Here is a 9,396-nt window from a genome sequence, read left to right as displayed (position 1 = left end):
AGGGATGTGATGCAATTTAACACGTTCCTATGACTGCATCACCTGCCCAAAATTATCCCAGCTGGACTTGCTCTAACATTCCAAACCTTTCTGGGGCTTCAAACACCCGCTGCATTTAAACAAAAAATGGACTTGCCACAGAAGTATTGCTTTCTTCCCCCAATTACACCTGCCCAAAGCCCTGGATGGGCAATATACAACCCGGGTCCAATAACAACTTTTCTAGACCTACAAGCATCATGGCTTAAATATTCAACACCTCATGGCCCTTCTGGGCTAGGAACAGCAGCTTTATACTAATGGGAATGGGAGATACCCAACTCCCATTATGACCCAACACTCCCCTCTAGCAATGGAAGGCCCAAAGGCAATGACTTTAGACTTGTGCTATTCTTAGGTCGAGAGGTGTTATTTTTAGATCACTTTTAGGTGTTTTACCTTTAATTTTAAAGTTCTCTGAGCTGTGCACAGCTGAACCATGGTCCTTCTCTTTGTATCTAAGTGTTATATAAAATATAATATATTGTATGAATGATGTATGTGCCTTTGTAGCCATTACGTTCTACTGTGTGGTTATCCTAGCCAGCCTGGTGTAAGTTTAGTGCTACCTTGGGTGTTTTTTTTAAAGCAGCGAACTTCTGATGCAGTGCTTAAGGCCACATGACACCAGAAACTGAGGTAGTTAGCAGCAGATGCTCTGCCGGCTGGTTAAAGAAGGCTGCCTGCCTAAAGCCATGGCAATCCTGCCGGAATGTCAAAACCTGCTCACATTGCTGATACCTTAAGCTAACCGGCTCGGTGCCTGGGGCCAGTATCTGCCATAATATCTAGCAACACTCTAGGTGTGTCAGCATCTGCAAAACTCGGCTCACCAGCTAGGGCAGCAAGGAGGAAGGGAGGTTGGAGAGTTAATTGTCATGATCAGTTAAAACATTAACAGGCTGCACATTTATTGTACTGTGATTTCCTGTAATCTAATGCAATAGATGCCTGTAAGAGGGTGAATAACTGACAGTTAATTTCCATGTTCCCATGGCACACACTTTCATTACTGGCCACTTTTCTTTTTTTTAAATCTCAGGTATTAACTGTGACCTTTGTATCTCTCCATGATTGTTATGGTAAAGTCACTGGTGGGGGCAGGGGAGAATCCACAATTAGTCAGAGAGAAGAGGAGCTCATCAGAGGTTGATTGTGGGAAGGGACTTCTCCAAATTGACAAACTTGTATTGTGAAAGGTGGGGGAGGGAGGCACAAAATCTAACATGTATAAAACAGACTGTGGCTCATAATTTTTCTTGGCATTTCCCGTGCCGTGAGACACATCAGCTGGGAACACCTCCTAATGGCTTGTCCCAGAGGACACAGAGGTCTTGATTAGTTGGCCAGATGTGGGCCTGTGCACCAGACACAGTAGCATGAGTCCAGCCATTGGACAGAGTCTCTGCTAACTAGCTAAGCCCGCTCCCCTATGTAGTTACTGATTAACAGATGCAAGGTACGGTATATAGCCAAGATTTTGTAAAGTGACTCGTGATTTTTAGTGTCCAACTTGTTACCTTAAAGGGGCCTGTTTTTTAGAGGGCAGGTGCTCAGCACTTCCTGAAAAATGAGGCCTATGAAGGTGTTTCAAGCTGGGCACACAAAATCCACGAGTCACTTTTGACATATCTTGGCCTGTGTGACTATCCCATACATTGAGAGGCCTGTTCTCCAGCACACGGTGCTCTTTCTGTGTTGCTCAACCCACCGAAGGGCCCTGTAGTGCTGACTCCACAACCTCCCTCCCGACAGCGCTGGCGGTAGGGAGAAGAGGTTTGTCAGGACAGGAATACTGGAGGCAGCAGAGAATCTGTCCTGTACGGTGCATACTGAACGTCTGTGGGCTAAATTCTGGTTTGTCCTGTGCAGAGGATTTGGGGATGGGAAGAAGACAAAGGGGTTTTTCTGCCATGGAGCAGATCTGCAAAGGGTCCTGCCACAAGGCAGGGAGGGTGTTGCTAGTCAGTGTGAGGGTTTGGTATCTGACAGCAGATGCAGATGGAGAGCACGCTGCCTTTCCAAGGCAGCCGCTGGGCGTGTTTCCCCAGCACACCTCTGAGCGGAATGTCCATTGTGACAGGGTCAGGCCAGATGGCTACAGGAGAGTGGGTTTTTTTGTTTTTTGGGTTTTTTTTTTTGTGAAAAACTGATCTTTATTTTCCAGAAATATACAAACTTATTCTCTCATTTCTCCATCTTCTTCTTCTTCTTCTACTCCTCTGATGTACAGGACATTGTTACATCTTATCAAAACTTCACCAAGGTGTCCTGACAATGCACCATCTATGTATTCTTCTGTGTTTGCAAGCTGCATGTTCATGTAGCCGTCAACAGACACCAGGTAGCCCTTGTACTCCATCCCCCACTTCAGCTTCACCATCACCGGCTTCCCTGTCAGCCCGTTCAGGAAGGGCTTGGGGTTCAGGGGCAAGCTCATGGTAACGTGGCCTGGCATAAGGCAGCGGTAAAAACAAAAATTACTCGCAGGGCCGCATGTGCACCTGCTGGAGTCCAAGAGAAAGGCAGGCAGATATATTAGTCCCAGATTAAGCAGGTCCATTTTCCCTGGGTAAGGTAACAGGCAGTTCCAGAACAAGAAGGAACTTGCTGGAACAAATTCAGGCAGGCAGGCTAATTAGGACACCTGGAGCCAATTAAGACGCTGCTAGAATCAATTAAGACAGGCAGGCTAATCTGGGCACCTGAGTTTAAAAAGGATCTCACTTCAGTTTGTGGCGTGCGTGCGAGGAGCTGGGAGCAAGAGGCACTAGGAGCTGAGCGTGAGAAGGCATACTGCTGGAGGACTGAGGAGTACAAGCATTATCAGACACCAGGAGGAAGATCTTGTGATGAGGCTAAAGAAGGGGTTGGGAGGAGGCCATGGGGAAGTAGCCCAGGGAGCTGGAGCTGTTGCGCAGCTGTTCCAGGAGGCACTCTAGACAGCTGTAGAGCACAGGGCCCTGGGCTGGAACCTGGAGGAGAGGGCAGGCCCAGGTTCCCCCCAAACCTCCCAACTCCTGATCAGAAATAGGAGGAGTTGACCTGGACTGTAGGTTCCACCAGAGGGGAAGGTCTCTGGGCTGTTCTCTGACCCATGTGGTGGATCAGCAGAGACTGTGGGGATTGTTCTCCTTCTTTTTCCCCATGCTGGCCAGTGATGAGGTTATCTGAGTGAAGAGCGGATTTGAGCCACGAAAGTGGCCAAACTGAGGGCTGCCATGAATCTCTGAGGCGAGCAAATCTGCCAATAAGCGCAGGCCCCACCAAGGTAGAAGAGCAACTTTGTCACACCATGGACACCTGTCCTACAGCTCCATAACCCCAGCAGTCCCTTACTAAAGGACAGACTGCATTTCCCAATTGTCAAATCCCAAAGTCAAAGGAAGCTGGACAAGCAATTGGGCCAGATCCTCATCCCATTTCTGCACCCAAGTTGCTGGAAGGGGACTTAGAATTGCCCTATGGGAAGATTTGAGGTTCCTATGTCCTAAGGAACTCCCCTGGTTGTGTAAAGCTGCCACAGTCAGATTTACACTACATGCTCCCTCAGTTTCAGGACAGGAAGGGATGGAACAGAGTGGTGGCTGCAGCATACCACTCCAGAGAGTACTGTCGAGTGCTTAGTGCACTAGCCCCAGACTTGGGTTCAATTTGCTGCTCTGCCACAGACTTCCTGTGTCCCCTTGGGCAAGACACTAAGGCTAGATCCTCAACAGCTGATAGCTACTTTGCCTCCTGATCTCAGTTGCACTGACTGTGACCTCAGTACAACTGAGTTCTCTACGATCATATCCCACTGTATGAAACAAAAAGGGGTGTCTCTCCCTGAGTTTCAGTCTATCATGCCCAGACAAGACAGGAATGAGAGAGATTCACCAGTGGCTCTCTCCTGCAGTGGTAAAAAATGGACACACACTGCTGATTCTGACGGATGATAAATGCTTGAGAGGAAAGTGACTTTACTCTCCCTTCTCCCTATTAACCCTACCAGTATGCCCCGGGGAAATTGTTTTCATGGCTGCAAATTAGATGACGCATCCACTCCTGTGGATGGGAGTGAATCACCCTGGTTAAGTGACTCATCCCACTTATAGGCAGTTTACCACAAGACTAAGAAATTAATCTCACCACAGTGGGTCCTGCCACTGCTTCAAACCCACTGTTGACCCAAGGACGGTCAGTTAAACTTAGCCAGGCCTCTGCATGTGCCTCTACTGTCAGCACAGGGGATGCAGAGCCAGGATCTGAAGCCCGATCTCCTGAGTCCTCCTTCACCATGAGCCCATTGTTAAGGCTATGATTTAGTCGGGTATTTTTAGGAAAAGTCATGGACAGGTCACAGGCAATAAACCAAAATTCATGGGCCGTGACCTGTCCATGACTTTTACTAAAAATACCTGTGTTTAAATCTTGGGGGGAGGGGGAAGGTTGAGGGGGGGGGACACTGTGGGTGTTTGTGGGGGCTGATGCTGGGGGGGGAGGGGCGGGGACATTGGTGGGGCAGTGCCTGGGGCCAGCTGCTTGGGAGGCCCTGGGGTCAGCCACACTGGTCCCTGCAGAAGTCACAGAAAGTCACAGAATCCGTGACTTCCACGACAGACATGGAGCCCTACCCATTGTCCTTCTACTTTCTGCTGAATAGTTTTCCCAGGGAATAGCAGCCACCCCACATGTGCAGCACTAGTTGCCTGAATCCCCCTTTTGCACATGCTCCCTTTTGGCTAGAGGATCGCTACAAGGAACTTGTAACTTGTGAGGCAGTTCCTAGAAACGGCACGGGAATTTCAAATGCTGCCTTTGGACCTTAATTCCCGTCTAAATTATTGCAACACTTCAAGAAAAGGAGAGGTTGGCTGAGGTTAATGAGAATCTACATGTACTTTCGTTTAACAGAAAATGAGAGAAAGCCCATTTCCACATTCTCCCGTTATAAAGACAGCTATCAGCCTAGGGTTATTCATTATGCTTTATGACTTCATGGCTCAAATCCTCCAGTTAGAAATCACATGAAGGTCAGATCCTCAGCTGGTGTAAATCTACCTGATCCCATGAAGTCAGTAGATCAACGCCAGTTTATACCAGCTGCAGATCTGGCCTCTGTTCTCTCAGTTCTAAAGTGGCTGGATGATTCTTAGAGTTAAGTACAGGTAAAGTCACTCTTCTATTTTCTTTTAAGTCGGGTAAGCAGTTGGTTTTAGTGCTTAAACACCCGAGTCAATATGGACATGAACCTCAGATTTGAAAAGTCTATTTTTTGTATTACAGTAGCGCCCGGAATTCTGTTATCGAGCAGGACCCTACTGTGCAAGGTACTGTACAAATACAGAACAAAAACATGGCCCCTGCCCAGGGAGCTTACAAGCTAAGTAGCAGCTATTCATTTCTGACTGTTCTTGACCAAAAACTATGAATCACCTGGCTCTGGAGTGGCATTTTGGCCTGGAGAAGTCTGTGGATCAAGATGAAAACCTTAGATTGCCCCTCTGAATCCAGCTTGTTTCCTCAGTCCCTGCCATAGTGGGACAGACGGGGTTGACAGGGCCAGTGGAGCTAGATAATGCAGTCAGGCAAGTGAGTCCAGCTGCTCACACATCCACAATGCACAGCAGTGCGATTTCCCCGCTGGGACTAGTGAGACAATGGCCATTTGGAGATGTATGTAATTCAGGAGTACTGGAGACAGAAACGAGCATGGGTCAGTTAGTCAGGCTGAAGCAAGCACGGACTGAACCGAAAGCATATTGTGTCGGCAGTTCAAGAGGTGAACCCGGATGCATTCCCAAAGCAGCAGGTGAGACAAGAACCACAACTTTGGAAATGCAACACAGATGTCAAAACACCGGAAGCATTATCAGTGATTGCTGCCATCCTGTTACCATGGTCTTCAAGAGCAACACCAAAGAAACTGTTTTCTTTCCATACGTGAGTTTACATAACCTGTTTTCCTTTTCCTATTTGCACCTGGGATTCATTGTTTCAGTGTGTGTTGTATGGTCCCCCTCTAGTGGCTGGTTCACAGGGCAGCCTCCTGCAGTCCCGGCAAATCGCGTAAGTCTTTTAGCTTAAGTGACAGAGACCCATGCTTGTAATGCGGGCACACCTGGGGGATTCTGTCCCCATTGATCACCCACAGGGAGGGAGGTTGTTACACAGAGTTTGCTCAAAATATTTGTCACCCTGTGTTTTTGAACGTGCCCTTGAAGCTACTAAGAGACACCATGAAGGATCATGGGGCCCCCACCATTTGACCCACCTTTATTTTCTTTTAGCTACAAAGGCCATCTCATTCTTTGTAGCTGCCACTTTGCTTCAGAGCAAACCTTCCTAAGCGGTCTTTTGTAAAAAGAAGAAGAGTGAGTGCAAGCCTCCCACAATAGCAAATCATTGCTAAGGTGTGGGAATCAGGAAGGAAAGATATTTGAGTTGACATTTGAGGGGCTGCATTAAATAAGAGGAAAAATGAAGGCATAGCCTGTGGAACTGGAATAATTTGTTAATTCATTTTATCTATATTTGAAAAATGAGCTGACTGTTCCTAGCAACAGGGCAAATGGCAGCACCTGCTTGCAGAGACCATCTGAAGCATCAACATAATTCAGCGTAAATGTGCCCAGCTGCTCTTGCACTAAAATGCTGCAGTCAACAGTCCCTGGTAGCAGCTCCCTGAGTAAGGGTCTTACGTCCATTTCCAAAAGTTAAAATAAAGTATTGGTTGCTGAGGAAGATCTATGATTCTATGGAGAAGCTAGGAATAGCCCAGGAATGTTTTGGAATCATATCACTGAGATATAAGGACAATGGAACAGAAAGTACCTATGGAGGCCGGAGGGTTTAAAAAAAAAAATCACGCTACAAGGGCTATTAGGCACCATGTAGCCCATGAGTGCTGGAGTAGAACATTTCTTGGCCTGTACCCCATTTCTGGGCATGAACCCCCTGATAGCTACTTGAGTCATGCTACTAGGACCAGGTCTATTGTGCTGAGAGCTCTAGCAAACACAGGGCTGCGTCACAAGGTGCCTCACAGACCCACACAAGGGAGTAAGTGCATCGTTGGTCTGTATATGGGGTGCAAGGGAGGGAGAGCAATTGTCACAGGGCTGCTAGCACCCCTCCCCACACAGGTGGGCAGGAGCAGGCAGAGCTTTGGCTCCACCCCATTAACATCCTGGTCAGCACAGCTGTCCTGGTATGGAGGAGGCCGTAGACTACATCCCCTTAAGGTTTCCTCATGGGGCAGCATAAATATGGGCTGCCACCTATACAGGGCTTGTGTCAAGGTCATAATTGAGCCAATTGAGTGTGGGGGGAGGAAACTGAAATGGATTTGCTCTCCATACATATCTTGGGGGCATAATCTGTGTCATATTCCTGCACCTAAGAGGGGCCTAATTTCAAAGTGCTGAGCCAGCTCCCATTGGCTTTCAAGGGTTTTTAAGCCACATACTCTTACAGTGCTTTATAAACAACTCACAGCCTCATCCAGTGTCCACTGAAGTCAATGGAAAGATTCCTATGGACTACAACAGACTTAGGATCAGACTTCTTGCTTAAGGTGAACAGGGTGGGAACAGACTGGGCTGACAACAGTGAAAGGCACCATACCAGAAAACAAGATGCTCCAAACAGCTGCTAACTTGGATTGAAAAGTCAATGAACATTCTGTTCTGTTGCTCTGTACACCTTGAAATTTAACTAATTGCTTTTCAACATTTCAGTGCAATGCTGAACCCCTTCAAATCCTCATGTTCTTTAGAAAGGGCTGCTGTCAGACTCATTACAGATGCACATAGAGTACTTGGTTTCCTTTTCGGGACTCTCTTCTGTGCACTTCAGCTGCTTCTTAAAACACCATCTGCCTTTGGACTGGGCTCTGGTTTGCAAGTAACACTCTACTGGTACAGTAAGTACTGCTCAGAAGATTTAAGAAAAATGAGCCAGCAACAGAAAGAAGCAACTTAGTTTTGATTGTTTGCTGGCTACGTTCATTTCAGAGCTCAGCATACGTGCTGCGGTCACCCAAGTTGTTCCAGGGCCCTTTTGATTTCATTCAGGAATGAGCGAGAGCACTGCTGCAGGTTGATGTATGACACAGGTGAGATAAATCAAGCGGCGAATGGCTATAGCGGAAATAGATCGGATAGCAGCTGTCTATTTATTTGGCTGTGTGCTGGCTTTGAATGTGTTTGGTGTGTAAATCAGGGACTGTTAACATATTCAGCCGTATTTCACAAGCCTGCCACATTCAGTGCCCACGCAAAGCTAATAATAGTAAGCGTCATTGAAAAGCCTTGGGCAGTCAGTCTTCCCAAAGCAGATGTTTCACTGCAGATTCCCCTTTGGTTCTACTGGTAGGTTGTAGCATATTTTACAGATACCTTGCTTTTGCCCAGAGCACTCTCAGTTCACGGTGATTGACAATAGGTTTAGAAACACAATCAACATACTTAGTGGAAAATAAATGCAAGGTGGGTAGAAAGCAGACAATCACCTGTAGACCCATCCATATGCTTTACATGTTTAAGGGCCTGAGGTGCGGAGAACTCACAGCTCCCATAGGTGTCAGATTTCAGAGTAGCAGCCGTGTTAGTCTGTATCCGCAAAAAGAAAAAGGAGGACTTGTGGCACCTTAGAGACTAAGAAATTTATTTGAGCATAAGCTTTCGTGAGCTACAGCTCACTTCATTGGATGCATTCAGTGGAAAATACAGTGGGGAGATTTATATACACTGAGAGTCAGACCCAGCTCATCCTAAATAAAAGAAGTAACGCCAAAGAAGGGCAGGTTGCTGAAGGAAATAGTTCCAGAGACGGCAGCTTTAAAGACTCTACCAGATCAGTGTCTGAGGAGGTGCAACTTGAAAAGAAGGTATTGAATTTGGGAGCATCTGGATATAGCCTGGGGCCTGCCTTTGTATAAAGATTTTGGACTTTTTGGAGAGGAAAAAGGCTTTGATACCCACTGGGCTCACAAAGCATGGAGATTTATGGGGAAATGAGACCACAAGTAAATGAGTGCAGATGGGGGTAAAATAGACATGAATAGGGGCTGCGTGGGAACTTCATTTGTATCCATGCCTGAACTGCTAAAAGCACTCAGACTAGCCAAGGCACAGCTGCAGGCATCTATGGGCTCCTTTGCAAAATTACTGTGGACCAGAACATTCCTCTTCTCCTTAGTGCTCATCACCAGGCTATCCAACTGCCACAGATATGCCTGTAGTTAGACCACCAATAATCATCTCATTGTTACCCTGTGCGCTCCCCTGCCCCCATCCTCTTCAGTACATTTTATCTCATCAGCAACTTATTTACGTTATAAGCTTGTCACCAGGGAAATGCTTTGGTGGGCCA

The 9,396-nt window shown here is 47.0% G+C and overlaps 1 pseudogene; it reads right to left on the bottom strand.

The window, feature by feature from the left end:
• Nucleotides 1-2,198: 2,198 nt before the first annotated feature.
• On the bottom strand, nucleotides 2,199-2,574 carry LOC141991721 (small nuclear ribonucleoprotein F pseudogene; annotated as a pseudogene).
• Between the last annotated feature and the right edge of the window lie 6,822 nt (nucleotides 2,575-9,396).

Source organism: Natator depressus, chromosome 7, assembly GCF_965152275.1.
Source record: "Natator depressus isolate rNatDep1 chromosome 7, rNatDep2.hap1, whole genome shotgun sequence".
Taxonomy (NCBI): Eukaryota; Metazoa; Chordata; order Testudines; family Cheloniidae; genus Natator; species Natator depressus.
This window is presented reverse-complemented; position numbering and strand designations above follow the sequence as displayed.